General features: G+C 38.4%; 1 protein-coding gene and 1 pseudogene across 1 annotated transcript in view; both read left to right on the forward strand.

Annotated features, from left to right (window-relative positions):
* EFCAB5 (EF-hand calcium binding domain 5) overlaps positions 1-19059 on the forward strand; it is a 183750-nt gene that overhangs the window by 33528 nt on the left and 131163 nt on the right. The gene's annotated exons all lie outside the window — the stretch shown is intronic.
* LOC119513749 lies at positions 12514-13203 on the forward strand (annotated as a pseudogene).

The following is a 19059-nucleotide window of genomic DNA, read 5'->3' on the forward strand; positions in this document are numbered from 1 at the left end:
CATTAGCACACACACAAAAATAACAAGAATAATAATTAGAGTGAAAAAGAACAATTGAACTAAAAAAGAACACTGGGTACCTTTGTCTGTTTGTTTCCTTCCCCTATTTTTCTACTCATCCATCCATAAACTAGACAAAGTGGAGTGTGGTCCTTATGGCTTTCCCAATCCCATTGTCACCCCTCATAAGCTACATTTTTATACAACTGTCTTCGAGATTCATGGGTTCTGGGTTGTACTTTGATAGTTTCAGGTATCCACCACCAGCTACCCCAATTCTTTAGAACCTAAAAAGGGTTGTCTAAAGTGTGCGTAAGAGTGCCCACCAGAGTGACCTCTCGGCTCCTTTTGGAATCTCTCTGCCACTGAAGCTTATTTCATTTCCTTTCACATCCCCCTTTTGGTCAAGAAGATGTTCTCTGTCCCACAATGCCGGGTCTACCTTCCTCCCCGGGAGTCATATTCCACGTTGCCAGGGAGATTCACTCCCTTGGGTGTCTGATCCCACGTAGGGGGGAGGGCAGTGATTTCACCTTTCAAGTTGGCTTAGCCAGAGAGAGAGGGCCACATCTGAGCAACAAAGAGGCATTCAGGAGGAGACTCTTAGACACAAATATAGGGAGGCCTAGCCTCTCCTTTGCAGCAACTGTCTTCCCAAGGGTAAAACTTATGGTAGAGGGCTCAACCCATCAAACCACCAGTCCCCTATGTCTGTGGTCATGTTAGCAACCATGGAGGTGGGGTAGGCGAATACCCCTGCATTCTCCACAGGCTCCTCAAGGGGGCACTACATCTTTTTTTTTTCCTTGTTTTTTTTTGTTTTTTTTTTTAACTTTCCCTTCTTTTTTATTTTTTTTTATTTTTTTTAATCATCATTTTATTGAGATATATTCACATACCACGCAGTCATACAAAACACATTGTACTTTCGATTGTTTACACTACCATTACATAGTTGTACATTCATCACCTAAATCAATCCCTGACACCTTCATTAGCACACACACAAAAATAACAAGAATAATAATTAGAGTGAAAAAGAGCAATTGAAGTAAAAAAGAACACTGGGTACCTTTGTCTGTTTGTTTCCTTCCCCTACTTTTCTACACATCCATCCATAAACTAGACAAAGTGGAGTTTGGTCCTTATGGCATTCCCAATCCCATTGTCACCCCTCATAAGCTACATTTTTATACAACTGTCTTCGAGATTCATGGGTTCTGGGTTGTAGTTTAATAGTTTCAGGTATCCACCACCAGCTACCCCAATTCTTTAGAACCTAAAAAAGGTTGTCTAAAGTGTGCGTAAGAGTGCCCACCAGAGTGATCTCTCGGCTCGTTTTGGAATCTCTCTGCCACTGAAGCTTATTTCATTTCCTTTCACATCCCCCTTTTGGTCAAGAAGATGTTCTCCATCCCACGATGCCGGGTCTACATTCCTCTCCGGGAGTCATATTCCACGTTGCCAGGGAGATTCACTCCCCTGGGTGTCTGGTCCCACGTAGGGGGGAGGGCAGTGATTTCACCTTTCAAGTTGGCTTAGCCAGAGAGAGAGGGCCACATCTGAGCAACAAAGAGGCATTCAGGAGGAGACTCTTAGGCACAAATATAGGGAGGCCTAGCCTCTCCTTTGCAGCAACCGTCTTCCCAAGGGTAAAACTTAGGGTAGAGGGCTCAACCCATCAAACCACCAGTCTCCTATGTCTGTGGTCATGTTAGCAACCATGGAGGTGGGGTAGGTGAATACCCCTGCATTCTCCACAGGCTCCTCAAGGGGGCACTACATCTTTTTTTTTTTTTCCTTGTTTGTCTTTTTTCTTTTCTTTTTTTTTTTTTTAACTTTCCCTTCTTTTTTAAATCAACTGTATGAAAAAAAAGTTAAAAAGAAAACAAACATACAATAAAAGAACATTTCAAAGAGACCATAACAAGGGAGTAAGAAAAAGACAACTAACCTAAGATAACGAGCAGTTGCATTTAAAGAAATTATCATTGGTAACATGAATCAAGAGGTTACTTTTATTATGGATAATCTTATCTCAACATTAATAAGAATGCTATTCAATTGCCTCTATCTAAAAAAATGCACCTACAGACATTCTAGCAAAAACATATTATGAACGTTCAGGCAGGAAGATAAAAGTTATCTACAAGAAGCAAATTCAGGCTAGCCTCATATATTTCCCTTACAACTGAATGAGAGAAGAAAATAAGCAACATTGCTAGGGTTTTGAAAAACAAATGAATTTTATACCAAAGTCAATTTGTATGTCCAGTGTAAAAGCAATAGAAAGATATTTTTAAGATAAGAAAGGGTTTTGAAAACATAACTCCCCTGTAATACATTTTACATTTCCCTTGAAAATACACTCCAAACAATTGAAAAGTATAAAAAAAGTAAGAGCTCAAGAATAAAGAATTCATTCATCCATTCCTTCAATAAGTGTGACAATTCTTGTCAGGTTCTGGGAAATAATAGCAAGAAAAAAACAGATATGGTTCCTGTTCTGATGGAACTCACAGTCTGGTGGAGAAGATAGTGATCAAATTGGAAAAAAAAAAGTGAAAATTTGCCACACATGCAATGAAGATTTAAAATATGCAGTTTGACCTAATTAGGAAGTCATAAAAGACTTTTGAGGAAGTGGCATGAGCTGAGTTCTGACAGATGGTAAAATGAAAGAGGGAAAGGAAAAATATTCCAAACAGTGGGACTAGCATGTACGAAAGCCCCATGACAGAAGGGAGTGTGAATATGAGTGACTAAATTAAATGATACAAACAAATTGATGAATAAAAAGAAAAAGAATTGATATGGTGAGCATTGTTAAAAGAAAGATATCAAATATTATTATAAAATTAGTTATACAACAAATGCCAAATTATTCTCAAAAGAAGTAATAATAATATAGAATAAGATACAGTGGGGAGTAGAGAAGGAAACAAAATTGTGCTATATTCTTTATCTTAAATGGGAGGAGGTGGAGATTTCTTTAAATGCACTTTCATCCTTGACTGACATTAGAAAACATAGGTTTTAAACTATTAAAACATACTTTGAAAAAAAGTAGACCTAGCCAACATTGGTGATATAAGTACAACATATTCCTTACAAATTATGCAGAACACATTTAAAACATGTAACAATAGACAAAAACAAAAAAGAAATCCAAAAACCAGAAAGAATAAAGCTCAATATATGAATATATTTATACAGTGTTAAAATTCAATAATTAAAAAAGAGCTAAACTCCCTATTGAAAGATGAAGACTGTCATATTGGGTCATACCAAAAAATCCAACCATCATGTTTTCTCAATTCTGTGATGAACAGTTTTCTTTTTGCATTTCTGAAATCAGGATGCATCTTACAATCCATACATACATTTGATGAAATTATGCTTCTTTCTTTCTTCCTCAGTCCCCCAAATCTGTTATTAAATCAACAGTCCATGTTATGATTGATGATTATAAGCAAAGCGCCTAATATAAAGTGATAAAATATATGAAGGTAAGAAAAGTGTTAAAAGAGTAGGAGAATCTAAGATGGCAGCTAGGAGAAACACAGCAAAAAAACACCTCTGTGAAAAATACTAGATAAAAGCCAGAAAGTGACCCAGAACACCAGTTCCAGCGATGCACCAGCTGGACAAGATCTGCTAAATCTGCAGGGACCGTGCACTTGGTGAAACCGGGAGTCTGCATTCTGAAACGAGTGAGTAAGCTGCTAATATCCAGCAGCCATGCTGCAGTGTGGGGAAACCGAGGGTTGGCATTTAGAGGCGGACTAGTTCTTTTTTAATAAAAAACCAAAGTGGCTGCAGATACAGCAGCGAGAACCACACAGTGAAGCGCAGCAGGAATGGGCTGTGCGAGCACCTCAATATCTGGCGTAGAAGATAGCCTTTTGCGCACCCGCTGCTAATTGTCTTGGAGTGAGGAAGGCAGAGGTTAGCCAAAAGGGGAAAAAAACCATGCCCCTTGCAGCCATCTTCCCGGCGGGCTGGGAAAGCTCCTGCCTGGCGCAGGGGCCACAGCCTAGAGCCGTGCCAAGAAATCCAGTGTGACAAGGGTTGTTTCCAGCAGCACGTGCACACGCAACAGTGTTGGGCATGGACCAAAGCCTTTCACGCACCCACAGCTAACTGTCCTGGAGCTGGGAAGGTGGAGCTGTGCGAAAAGGGGGATATTAATGCACCCCATTCAGCCATCCTTACAGCAGGCTGAGAATGCACCTACATGGCCCAGTGGCCCAGAACTTCCCTTGAGGGATGGCACACACTTGTGACATAGCACAACCTTCCCTCAGATTTCCGAGGGACCATATGCCAATACCAAAGACTTGTGGGCCAGCAGCAGAGACAATCTGGTGAGACTGAAATAAAGGTTTAGACTCTTGCAACAGCCTTAAATCTCCAGGAACACCTGGGAGGTTTCATTATTAAAGCTGCCCTCCCTCCCTAACCACTCAGACACATGCCCCACATTCAGGGCAGACAGCACCAACACACCAAACTTGGTGCACTAATTGGACCCCACAAGAATCAGACCCCCACACATCACAAAGACAAAGCTGGGGAGAATTGACTTGAGGGGAATAGGTGACTTGTAAATGCCATCTGCTGGTTAGTTAGAGAAAGTGTACGCCACCAAGCTGTAGATCTGACAAATCAGAGATTAGTCTTTGATTAATCCTACATATCCTACAAGAACCCTATCAAGTAAAGCAAATGCCAAGAGGCCAAAATCAACAGAAAATTTTAAAGCATATGATAAAACCAGACGATATGGATAACCTAAACCCAAACACCCAAATCAAAAAATCAGAGGAGACTTACTTGAAACAATTAATCAAAGAACTAAAGACAAACAATGAGAGCATGGCACAGGATATAAAGGACATGAAGAAGACCCTAGAAGAGCATAAAGAAGAAAATGCAAGAGTAAATAAAAAAATAGATCATCTATGGAAATAAAAGAAACTGTTGACCAAATTAAAAAGATTCTGGATACTCATAGTACAAGACTAGTGGAAGCTGAACAATGAATCAGTGACCTCGAGGGCCACAGAATGGAAAATGAAAGAACAAAAGAAAGAATGAGGAAAAAAAAATCTAAATGGACCTCAGGGATATGATAGATAAAATAAAACATCCAAATATAAGACTTATGGGTGTCCCAGAAGAGGAAGAGAAGGGTAAAGGTCTGGAAAGTGTATTCAAAGAAATTGTTGGGGAAAACTTCCCAAACCTTCTGCACAATATAAATACAGAAAGCATAAATGCCCAGTGAACCCCAAATAGAATAAATCCAAATAAACCCACTCCAAGACATATTCTAATCAGATTGTCAAATACTGAAGAGGAGGAGCAAGTTCTGAAAGGAGCAAGAGAAAATCAGTTCACCACATACAAAGGAAACAACATAAGACTAAGTAGTGACAACTCAGTGGCCATCATGGAGGCGAGAAGGCAGTGGCATGACATATTTAAAATTCTGAGAGAGAAAAATTGCCAACCAAGAATTCTTTATCCAGCAAAGCTCTCCTTCAAATTTGAGCTTAAATTTTTCACAGACAAACAAATGCTGAGAGATTTTGCTAATAAAAGGCCTGCCCTACTTCAGATACTAAAGGAGCCCTACTGACAGAAAAACAAAGAAAGGAGAGAGATGGAGAAAGGTTCAATAGTAAAGAGATTCAATATTGGTTCAATAAAGGACATTAAGAGAGAGAGGGTAAAAGTATCTCTGACAAACATAAACCAAAGTATAGGATGGCTGATTCAAGAAACGCCTTCACAGTAATAACGTTGAATGTAAATGGATTAAACTCCCCAATTAAAAGATAAAGATTGGCAGAATGGATACAAAAATATGAATCATCAATATGTTGCATACAAGAGACTCATCTTAGACACAGGGACACAAAGAAATTGAAAGTGAAAGAATGGAAAAAAATACTTCATGCAAGCTACAGCCAAAAGAAAGCAGGAGTAGCAATATTAATCTCAGATAAAATAGACTTTAAATGCAAGGATGTTAGGAGAGACAAAGAAGGCCACTACATTCTAATAAAAGGGGGGAAATTCAACAAGAAGAAATAACAATCATAAATGTTTATACACCCAGTCAAGGTGCCAAAAAATACATGAGACAAACACTGGCAGGACTAAAGGATGCAACGGATGTTTCCACAATAATTGTGGGAGACTTCGACACATCACCCTCTCCTATAGACAGATCAACCAGACAGAAGACCAATAAGGAAATTGAAAACCTAAACAATCTGATAAATGAATTTGATTTAACAGACATACATAGAACATCATATCCCAAATCACCAGGATACACATTTCTTCTCTAGTGATCACAGACATAAAACAAGCCTCAATAAATTTAAAAAATTGAAATTATTCAAAGCACATTCTATGACCACAATGGAATGCAATTAGAAGTCAATAACCATTAGAGACTTAGAAAATTCACAAACACCTGGAGGTTAAACAACACACTCCTAAAATAAACAGTTTATAATGTAGAATGTAGGGGAACTAGTGATAGAGAGCAATTAATGAAGGGGGAATGATAACCCAATAAGAACAGATAAGCTATCATGGGTAAATTTAACGTTCTGGGAATGCCCAGGAAAGACTATGGTTTATTAATTTCTGATTCATATGTTAGGAACAAGTTCACAGAAATGTTGCTATATTAGGTTATTTTCTTGGGGTAGAGTAGGAACATGTTGGAAGTAAAGTAGTTGTTTTAGGTTAGTTGTCTTTTTCTCACTCCCTTGTTATGGTTTGTTTGAAATGTTATTTTACTGCATATCTTTAAAAAAATTTTTTTAATATAGTTAATTTTTAAAAAAAGATTTAATTAAGAGTTAATGACAATCTATGCAATATATGATACTGGAGTGGATCTAAGCATGGAGGAGGAAAGCTCAAAGGGGGAATAAGGAAAAATTGGAACGTAGAATTTAAGCTTTATATCCATTTTAATTTTCTTGAATTAACTGCAATTAAGTTAATGACATAAGTGAATATCCTTGTTCATAGGAAATGTATATGAAAGTGTTATGAGTTCAAGGAGTATGATATTTGCAACCTGCTCTCAAATGTTCAGAAGATGATAAATGGGTAGATAGATAATTGATAGAAAGATAACAGATATAGTGGAGGGCGGAGGGAGGGAGGGAGAGAGGAAGGAAGGAAGGAAGGAAGGAAGGAAGGAAGGAAGGAAGGAAGGAAGGAAGGAAGGAAGGAGAAAGGTACTGCAAAGGTAGCAAAATGTAAAATTGGTAGATACAGATATCTGGGGGTAGGGGGGTGTTGGAGTTCTCTGTATGGGGTTTGTATTGTATTTGCAACTGTCCTATATGTTTGAAATTATTTCAAAATAAAAATTTTTAAAAAAAAGATTATCAGGTAGAAGCAGCTTCTGGTCAGCCCAATTTCTGCCCAGCTGGCTGCTGCAGACTGGGAGAGTCAGGGAAGCCCTCCCCACTGAGAACAAAGGGGAATGAGGCACAATTCTGATCCACCTGTTGGCTGGTGAAATTGGACCTCTGGATGTCATAGCCTTGGACCTTTCCAGAGTCTGCAGCACCAGAGGGGCCATTGTTTCCACTCCCCCAGATGCAGAGCAGACAAGGACTACAAATAACTTACCTTGGTAGGGCTGTGGGAAATAAGTTGCTGAAGAGTGCCATCTGCTGGGCAGGCTGGGAAAGTGCAGTCTTGGAAAGCTGCTTTCCTGATCCTCTCACCAGAGTCCTCTGGAACTGGTCTCCACCACACACACACACACACACACACACCAAATGAATCCTTGTCCCTGTTTTGGTTGGGAAATACTGGCAAACCAAGTGCCAAAGAAGAGCTTTAACATGAACTCAATCAACCTCAAAATATTAGACAAGAGAGGGGAACCAATCTTCAGAATAATCTCATCAAGATAATCAGATGCGCAGATACCAGCAAAAAATTACAAGCCATTCTAAGAAACAAGAAGATATGGCCCAGGCAAAGGAACAAGTTAAAAAGTCAGAGGAGATAGAGAATTTGGAATAACTAATTAAAGATGCTTAAACAAATCTCCTAAATCAATTCAAGGAGATAAGGAAAATATGGCTAAAGAGATAAAGGATTTTAAGAAGATACTGGGTGAGCTTAAAGAAGAAATTGAAAGCATGCAAAGAAGAAAAACAATTATGGGAATGAAAGGCACAATAGATGAGATTCAAAATAAGCTAGAAGCATACAACAGCAGAATTGAATAGGCAGAAGAAAGGAAGAGCAACTTAAAAGACAGGACATCTGAAATTGAACAGATGAAATAACAGATAGAATAAAGAAATGGAAAAATTTGAGCAGGTTCTCAGGGAATTGAATGACAACATGAAGCACACAAATATAAACATCATGGATGTCCTAGAAGGAGAAGAGAAGGGAAAAGGGGAAGAAAGAATATTCAAGAAAATAATGGCCCAAAATTTCACAACTCTTATAAAAGACATAAGGATACGAGTCCAAAAACTTCAACATACTCCAAACAGAACAAACCCTAATAGACTCGCTCTGAGACACATACTAATCAGAACGTCAAATGCCAAAGACAGATAATTCTGAAAGCAGCAGGAGAAAAGTGATTCATGACATGTGAAGGAACCGCAGTAAGACTTAGTGCTGATTACTCATTAGAAACCATGGAGGTGAAAAGGCAGTGATATGATATAATTAAGGTACTGAAAGAGAAAAACTACCATCAACAATACTTTATCTGGTGAAACTGTCCTTCAAAAAATGAGGGAGAATATAAAATATTCATAGATAAATAGAAGCTGAGAGAGTTTGTTAACAAGAGTCCTGCCCTACAAGAAATGCTAAAGGGAATTCTACAGGCTGAAAAGAAAAGACAGGAGAGGCTTGGAGATGAGTGTAGAAATGAAGATTATCAGTTAGGGTAACTGAAAGGATAAAAAGAAATACAAAAATAAGATATGACATATAAAAGTCAGAGGATAAAGTGGTTCAAATAAGTACTGCCTTTACAGGAACAAAATTGGATGTTAACTGATTAAACTCTCCAATAGAAAGACACAGATTGGCAAGAAGGATAAAAAAATATGATCCATCTATATTTTGTCTACAAGAGACTCACTTTAGACCCAAAGATACAAAATAGGTTGAAAGCAAAAGTCTAGAAAAATATATTCCATGCAAACAGTAACCAAAAAAGAGCTGGGGCACCTATACAAATATTGGACGAAATAGACTTTAAGTCAAAACTATTACAAGAGACAAAGAAGGACAATATATATTAATAAAAGGGGCAATCCACCAAGGAGAAATAACAATCATAAATATTTATGCACCTCAGGGCGCCCCATGAGGCAAACATTGGCAAAACTAAACAGAGAAATAGATGTCTCTACAATAATAATTAGAGACTCCAATACACCACTTTCATCAATAGACAGAATATCTAGACAGGTGATCAATAAGGAAACAGAGAACTTGAATAAAATGATAAATGAACTAGATCTAATATACATTAACAGAACATTACACCCCAAGCAGCAGGATATACATTCTTCCCAAGTACCCATGGATCATTCTCCAGGATAGACCATGTGTTGGGCTACAAAGCAAGTCTCAATAAATTTAAAAAGCACTTTCTCTGATCATAATGGAATGAAGCTGGAAATCAATAACAGCCAGAGAACAGGAAAATTCATGAATACATGGAGGTTAAACAACACACTCTTAAACAATCAGTGGGTCAAAGAAGAAATTGCAAGAGAAATTAGTAAATATTTTGAGACCAATGAAAATGAGCATAACATATCAAAATTTATGGGATTCAGAAAAGGCAGCTAAGAGGAAAATTTACAGCCCTAAATACCTACACTGAAAGGGAAGAAAGAGCTAAAATCTTAGATTTTACTACACACCTGGAGGAACTAGAAAAGAAACAGCAAACTAATCCCAAAGCAAGCGGAAGGAAAGAAAGAACAAAGATTCAAGCAGAAATAAATGAAATTGAGAACAAAAAACAATAGAGAGAATCAACAAAATCAAAAGTTGGTTCTCTGAGAAGACCAATAGAATTGAAAAATCTTTAGCTAGACTGCTAAAGAAAAAAGAGAGAAGATGCAAATAAATAAAATCAGAAATGAGAGAGGGACATTACTACTGATGCCACAAATAAAAAAGATCATAAGAATATGCATATGCAAACAAATTAGACAACTTAGATGAAATGGACAACTTCCTAGAAACATGGGACCAACCTACACTGTATATAAAAGAAATAGAAGACCTCTACAAGCCAATCACAAGTAAAGAGATTGAACTAGTCATCACAAACCTCCCAAAAAAGCCCAGGACCAGAGGGCTTCACAGTTGAATTCTACCTATCATTCCAAGAATTAAAACCAATCCTGCTCAAACTCTTTCAAAAAATTGAAGAGAAGGAAACACTACCTAACTCATTCTATGAAGCTAACATTACCCTAATACCAAGCCAGGTAAAGATACTACAAGAAAAGAAAATTACAGGCACTCTCTAATGAATATAGATGCAAAAATCTCAAGAAATACCTGCAAATCAAATCCAACAGCACATTAAAAGAATTATACACCATAATCAAGTGGATTTTATTCCAGGTAAGCAAGGATGATTCAACACAAGAAAATCAATTAATGTAATACACCACTTTAACAAACTGAAAGGGAAAAACCACATATTCCATTTTGCTAAAGCTGCCGTTATGCAGAACAGCAGAAATGGATTGGCTTTTATAAAGAGGATTTATGAGGTTACAAATTTACAACTCTAAGGCCATAAAAGTGTCCAAACTAAGGCATCAACAAAAGATACGTTCACTGAAGAAGGCAGATGACATCTGGAACCACTCTGTCAGCTGGGAAGGCATAGCTGGCATCTGCTCTTCCTTTACTCCCGAGTTCTAGTTTCAAAATGGCTTTCTCCAAAATGTCTCTGGATTTCTGTCTCTCTTTGCCTCTCTCTCTCAGCTCCTGTGCATCCTTGCTTGTTCTCCCAGGGACTTTCTCTCTAGGTATCTGGGGATCCTCTCTCAGCTTCTTTGGGGCAAACACTGGGCTTCATCTCTTATCTTAGCATCCCCAAATGTCCTTCTGTCTGCTTCTACAAGCAACTCCAAATGTCTGGGTCTGTGTGCTCTCAGCTCTCTTAAGGACTCTAGTGATCTAATTAAGACCCACCCTGAATGGGCAGGGTCACATCTCCATGGAAATATTCAATCAAAGTTCTCACCCACAGTTAGGTGGATCACATCTCCATGGAAACAACCTAATCAAAAGATCCCACCCATATAAGTCTGCCCCTGCAAGATTGTGTTTGAGAACATAATCTTTCCTGGGGTACATAACAGTTTCAAACTGGCACATTCCACGTGATCATATCAATTGACACAGAAAAAGCATTTGACAAAATCCAGCATCCTTTCTTAATGAAAACACTTAGAAAGATAGGGATAGACAGAATTTTCCTCAACATGATAAAGTGCATATATGAAAAACCTACAGGTAACATCTTACTCAATGATGAAAGACCGAAAGCTTTCCCTTTAAGATTGGGAACAAGATAGGATGCCCACTGCTACTAGGGTATTCAACCTTGTGCTAGGAGTTCTAGCTAGAGCAATTAGGCAAGAAAAAGAAATAAAAAGCATCCAGATCAGAAAGGAAGAAGTAAAACTTTCAGATGAGACATGATCCTATATTTAGAAAGTCCCCCAAAATCTACAACAAAGCTAATAGAGCTAATAAATGAGTTCAGAAAAGTGGTGGGATACAAGATTAACATGCAAAAACCAGTAGTGTTTCCATGTCCTAGCAATGAGCAATTTCAGGAGGAAATCAAGAAAAAAAATTCCATTTACAATAGCAATTAAAAGAATCAAACATCTAGGAACAGATTTAAACATGTAAACAACCTATGTTCAGAAAACTACAAAACATTGCTAAAAGAAATCAAAGACCTAAACAAATGAAGGACATTCCATGTTTATGGATTGGAAGATTAAATATAGTTAAGATGTCAATTCTACCCAAATTGATTTACAGATTCAACACAATCCCAATCAAAATTCCAACAGCCTACTTTGAAGAAATGGAAAAGGCAATCATCAAATTTATTTGGAGGGTAAGGGGCCCCCAAATAGCCAAAAACACTTCAAAAAAGAAAAACAAAGTTGGAGGACTCACACTGCCTGACTTTAAAGCATATTACAAAGCTTCAGTGATCAAAACAGCATGGTACTGGTGGGACTGGGCTGCTCCTGGAGCAGGTGGCTAAGCAGCAGGAGGATCCAGATAGCTAGGCAGAGCCACAGCTGCAGGAGGATGATGCAACAGCACCTTGGGGTCCCACACTGGGAACCTCACAGGGCAGGAGGGAAAGGTACCCCCTGCCTGGCCACCTGTGTCCTGGGGAGGCTGCCCACATGTGGTGGGACCAGAAGCATGAGCAGTGGTTATAGCATCCAGGAGGAAAACACTGAGAACTTCTTCAATGCCAGAAGGAGAACACCCCAGGGCAAGCCCAGCACTGGCTAGCAAGATGCGGAGAAAGAGAAGGAAACACACAATACCTTACCAAGGAGGAAATCAAAGGGAAAGTTCATAAATACAGTTTAGCAGTCACAGACAAATTGAAGCTGACCTTGAATTCAAATGAGATTTACACTGGCTTCATTAAAGTACAGATGGAACTCGGCATACCTCTATGTCTTCTCAGAACCCTGGAGAGCTCGCTCCCAGAAGCAATGGCTGTATGAACACACTTCATATCAGTAGCGCAAACACTGGGGAAGAGATTGAGGCCCTGCTCAGAAAGTTTCTTGCACTTTGTAAGCACTACCCCAGGGAAGATCAAGTCTGTTCCCCAGACCAGGAACATCCACTACATCTGAGTTTAATAGCAGGGCCCAGGACAGATACACTTAGTTTTGTTCATTGTGAACATGACATTGGAGAGTAAGGAGCCTTCAGCCCTTCCAGAACTACAGAATTTCTTGTGTATCTTGGACAAGGAAGAAGATGAGCAGCTGCAGAACCTAAAGAGGCTCTACTGCTTACAGACACAAGCTTGAAGAAGCCTTCAGCATGGTGTGGAAACCCAGTGAAAGCATGGGACTCACAACCACTCAGTAATGTGCAGGTTTTTCAGAGCGTGTGGAATATGCTCAACCTATGTAATCCAACAGAAGCAAGCATCTCTCATCAGAGGGCTGTTCTCTTGCCCCATGATACAAGAATCTTCTTCTCTATATCTCTGGGTTTAGTTCCCAAAACTGGGTCACACAGCATCCTGCATCTGAAGTATCCTGTGTAAGGGACTCTGCAAGCTCATTAAGTTATAGCCCCACAGTGTTTCCTCTCAGAAAGCTGTGAATCTGTGGTCATCATTAGGTAGCATTCTAGAGTACTTTCAAGCATGAACCCTGCCTCCCCCACCCCTCTTGCCTTTAAGTTATTTTAATTATGTGACGATATGATAAGCTTAGGATGTGCAAATGATTTTTTAAAAGCTTAAAAAGGAATCTATTTGAATACTTGCTCTATGTTGAAACTGTTTCTTGTTTTGTTTTGTTTTGTTTATACTTTATCAAAAAATTAAAAAACAAAAGCAAAACAATTTAAAAATAAAACAAAGGAATAAGAAAAACAAATAACCTAAAATAACGATATTGCTTTCAACATGTTCCTACCATATTTCAAGAAAATGAACAAACCAAAGTCATACCCGGCATTCCCATATCATTAAGATTTCTCTCAATATCTTATCTGTTCTTATTAGGTTGTTGTTCCCCCTTCAGTAGCTGCTGTCTGTCTCTAGGTCCCCTACATTCTACAATATAAAACATTTATTTTACATTTTTCACAGAGTTCACATTAGTGATAACATACAATATCTCTCTTTTTGTGTCTGGATTATTTCACTCAGCAATATCTTCAAGTTTCATCCATGTTGTCATATGTTTCATGACCTTGTTCCATCTTACTACTGCGTAATATTCCATCATGGGTATATACTACATTTTGTTTATACATCATCTGTTGAAGGACATTTGGATTGTTTCCTTCTCTTGGCAATTGTGAATAATGCCGCTATGAACATCGGTGTGCAAATATCTGTTCGTGTCACTGCTTTTGGATCTTCTGGGTATATATTGAGAAGTGAAATTGCTGGATTGTAGGGTAACTCAATATCTAGTTTTCTAAGGAACTGCCAGACTGCCCTCCAGAGTGGCTGCACCAATACACAGTCCCACCAGCAATGAATAAGAGTTCCAATTTCTCCACATCCTCTCCAGCGTTTGTAGTTTCCTGTTTGTTTAATGGCAACCATTCTAAAAGGTGTGAGGTAATATCTCATTGTAGTCTTAATTCGCATGTCCCTAATAGCTAGTGAAGATGAACATTTTTTCATGTGTTTTTTTAGCCATTTATATTGTTTCTTTAGAGAAACGTCTTTTCATATCTTTTGCCCATTTTATAATTGGGTTGTTTGTACTATTGTCATTGAGTTGTAGGATTTCCTTATATGTGTAAGATATCAATCTTTTATCAGATACATGGTTTCCAAATATTTTTTCCCTTTGAATTGGCTGCTTCTTCACCTTTTTGACAAATTTCTTTGAGGAACAGAAGCTTTTAATTTTGAGGCATTCCCATTTATCTATTTTTTCTTTTGTTGCTTGTGCTTTGGGTGTAAGGTCTAAGAAGCTACCTCCTAATACAAGGTCTTGAAGATATTTCCCCACATTATCTTCTAGGAGTTTTATGGTACTGTCTCTTAGATTGAGGTCTTTGATCCACTTTGAGTTAATGTTTGTGTAGGGTGTGAGGTAGGGGTCCTCTTTTATTCTTTTGGATACAGATATTCATTTCTCCCAGCCCTATTTGTTGAACAGACTGTTATGTCCCAGTTCAGTGGGTTTGGGTGCCTTATCAAAAATCAGTCAACCATAGATCTGGGGGTCTATTTCTGAATTCTCAGTTTGATTCCATTGATCAATATGTCTATCTTTGTGCCAATACCATGCTGTTTTGACTACTGTGGCTTTATAGTAAGCTTCAAAGTCAGGAAGTGTAAGATCTCCCACATTGTATTTCTTTTTTAGAATGTTTTTAGCAATTCAAGGCATCTTTCCCTTCCAAATAAATTTGATAAGTAGCTTTTCCAAGTCTGCAAAGTAGGTTGTTGGAATTTTGATTGGGATTGCATTGAATCTGTAGATCAGTTTGGGTAGGATTGACATCTTAATGACATTTAGCCTTCCTATCCATGAACACAGAATGTTTTTCCATCTTTTTAGGTCCCCTTCTATTTCTTTTAGTAAAGGTATGTAATTTTCTATGTATAGGTTTTTTACATCTTTGGTTAAGTTTATTCCAAGGTTCTTGATTTTTTTTAGTTACTATTGAGAATGGAATCTTTTTCTTGAGTGTCTCTTGAGTTAGGTCATTTCTAGTGTATAGGAACATTACTGGCTTATGTGCATTAATCTTGTATCCTGCTACTTTACTAAATTTGTTTATTAGCTCAAGTAGCTATGTCATCCATTTCTCTGGGTTTTCCAAATATAAGGTCATATCATCTGCAAATAATAACAGTTTTACTACATCCTTTTCAATTATGATGCCTTTTATTTCTGTGTCTTGCCAGATTGCTCTGGCTAGCACTTCTAGCACAATGTTGAATAATAGCAGCGACAGCTTGTTTTGTTTTTAATGTCAAAGGAAATCATCCATGTGAATTGAAAGGCAGAGGAAGCTTGGAACTCTGAGGACTTTGTGAAAGATTTTGTAGGAGTTTGACAGAGAAAGTAAAGAGCAAGTTTGGAAGAAGGCCTGAATAGAGGTAGAGGTCTCTGAGGACAGGAACACATAGTTGTATAATAAGTTTATGGTAGAGGAGACAAGTGTATTTGCTTGTAAACAAGGAAAAACATTCGATTTTGAGTTGCTCAACCCATTTTAGGATTGTTTAATTTCCTAAAGGGTAGAATGTGGGAAGGGGTTTTGGTTTCCTAAAGGAAGCCAAGGAAGGTATTTTGGCTTGCTAAAGCTGTCAAAATGCAATATACCAGAAATGGGTTTTGCAACGGGGATTTATTAACTTACAATTTACAGTTCTAAGGCCATGAAAATGTCCAACTCAAGTCATCAATAGGACAATACTTGGACTCTGAAGACAGGCTGCCAGAATCCAGGACACCTTTGTCACATGGGAAAGCACATGGCTGGTGTCTGCTGGTCCTCTCCTGGGTTTTGTTGTTTGCAGCTTCTGGCTTCAGTGGCTTCCTGTTTTCTGTGGGTCCTCTCTTAGCTTCTCCGTGGCTCTTCTCTGTAAGCTTCCCTTAATTTCATCTCTTCTGTATGTGTTTTATCCCCTTATAAGGACTCCAGTAAGAGGATTAAGACTCACCTTGAATGGAGTGGATCACATCTCAATTGAAATAACCTAATCAAAAGGTCCCACCCACAATAGGTCTGCACCCATTGGAATGGATTAAAAGAACAAAAATTCTTTCTGTGGTACATACAGCCTCGAAACTACCACAGAAAGTAGGTGCTAAGCCTAAAGGAAGAGCTCATCAACTCTGGATAAAGAGAATCCAGCATCAGACAGGTGGATCTTACAGACAACTGGATCTGACCTTTCCCTTTTTCTTTTCTTCCCTTTCCTTTTTCTTTCCTTCCTTCCCCTCTCTTCTTTTTTCCTTCCCTTTCCCTCTTACTTCTTTTCCTTCTCCCTTTTATAAATTGAAGTTGGTACTTACATAATGTATAACAGAGATATTTATTAAGGAAATATTACCAGATCCTCAATTCTGAAGGACTGCTTGACTATAAGTAGGAGTGCAGCAAGAAAGGTAGGGAAATATGTACCCAGCCGACCACACAACAGGATAGGGGTCTTTATGGAACTATTTTAAGAAAAGTGCGTGTTTCTACCAACTAAAGAACTGCTTGTACTTTCCTTAAATCAGGTTAAATAACTTCATTTTATGCAGCCATTTATCTGAGAACAATGAGAAAGTTATGCTGTGGTTCCAGAAAGGCCTTAAGTAAGTCTATTTTTAATCTAGGTATTTTTTATTTGTAAATTCTCAAGGAATTGTTAACACATTGGTGACACTTAATGGATTCTTTTTGAAATATCAAGGGGCTTCAGTTCTTTGCCTCTTATGTGATCTGTGCCTTTATTGTGTCTCTCTTCTGACTGTTCAAAGAATACCTATCTTGTAGGAGGTGGATTTAAGTGTTCTTATGCAGTGACACACAAATTACTGAGACAAATCATCTCTTCTAAGTTTTTCTTTTTTTTTAATCATCATTTTATTGAGATATATTCACATACCATGCAGTCATACAAAACAAATTGTACTTTCGATTGTTTACAGTACCATTACATAGTTGTACATTCATCACCTAAATCAATCCCTGACACCTTCATTAGCACACACACAAAAATAACAAGAATAATAATTAGAGTGAAAAAGAGCAATTGAAGTAAAAAGAACACTGGGTACCTTTGTCTGTTTGTTTCCTTCCCCTACCTTTCTACACATCCATCCATAAACTAGACAAAGTGGAGTTTGGTCCTTATGGCATTCCCAATCCCACTGTCACCCCTCATAAGCTACATTTTTATACAACTGTCTTCGAGATTCATGGGTTCTGGGTTTTAGTTTAATAGTTTCAGGTATCCACCACCAGCTACCCCAATTCTTTAGAACCTAAAAAAGGTTGTCTAAAGTGTGCGTAAGAGTGCCCACCAGAGTGATCTCTCGGCTCGTTTTGGAATCTCTCTGCCACTGAAGCTTATTTCATTTCCTTTCACATCCCCCTTTTGGTCAAGAAGATGTTCTCCATCCCACGATGCCGGGTCTACATTCCTCCCCGGGAGTCATATTCCACGTTGCCAGGGAGATTCACTTCCCTGGGTGTCTGATCCCACGTAGGGGGGAGGGCAGTGATTTCACCTTTCAAGTTGGCTTAGCCAGAGAGAGAGGGCCACATCTGAGCAACAAAGAGGCATTCGGGAGGAGGTTCTTAGGCACAACCATAGGGAGGCCTAGCCTCTCCTTTGCAGCAACCGTCTTCCCAAGGGTAAAACCTATGGTAGAGGGCTCAACCCATCAAACCACCAGTCCCCTATGTCTGTGGTCATGTTAGCAACCATCGAGGTGGGGTAGGCCAATACCCCTGCATTCTCCACAGGCTCCTCAAGGGGGCACTACATCTTTTTTTCCTTATTTTTCTTTTTTTTTTTTTTTAACTTTCCCTTCTTTTTTAAATCAACTGTATGAAAAAAAAGTTAAAAACAAAACAAACATACAATAAAAGAACATTTCAAAGAGACCATAACAACGGAGTAAGAAAAAGACAACTAACCTAAGATAACTGCTTAACTTCCACCATGTTCCTACTTTACCCCAAGAAAGTTACATAATATAGCAACATTTCAGTGAACTTGTTCCTACTACATCCATCAGAAATTAACAGACCATAGTCATTTCTGGGCATCCCCAGAACGTTAAATAGCTTATCTGTTCTTCTTGGATTATTGTTCCCCCTTCCTTAATTGCTCTCTACTGCTAGTTCCCCTACATTCTATATTATAAACCATTTGTTTTACATTTTTCAAAGTTCACATTAGTGGTAGCATATAATATTTCTCTTTTTGTGCCTGGCTTATTTCGCTCAGCATTATGTCTTCAAGGTTCATCCATGTTGTCATATGTTTCACCATATCGTTCCTTCTTACTGCCGCATAGTATTCCATCGTGTGTATATACCACATTTTATTTATCCACTCATCTGTTGAAGGACATTTGGGTTGTTTCCATCTCTTGGCAATTGTGAATAATGCTGCTATGAACATTGGCGTGCAGATATCTGTTTGTGTCACTGCTTTCCGATCTTCCGGGTATATACCGAGAAGTGCAATCGCTGGATCGAATGGTAGCTCTATATCTAGTTTTCTAAGGAACTGCC

The sequence above is a fragment of the Choloepus didactylus genome, chromosome 18 (assembly GCF_015220235.1).
Source record: "Choloepus didactylus isolate mChoDid1 chromosome 18, mChoDid1.pri, whole genome shotgun sequence".
Lineage (NCBI taxonomy): Eukaryota > Metazoa > Chordata > Mammalia > Pilosa > Megalonychidae > Choloepus > Choloepus didactylus.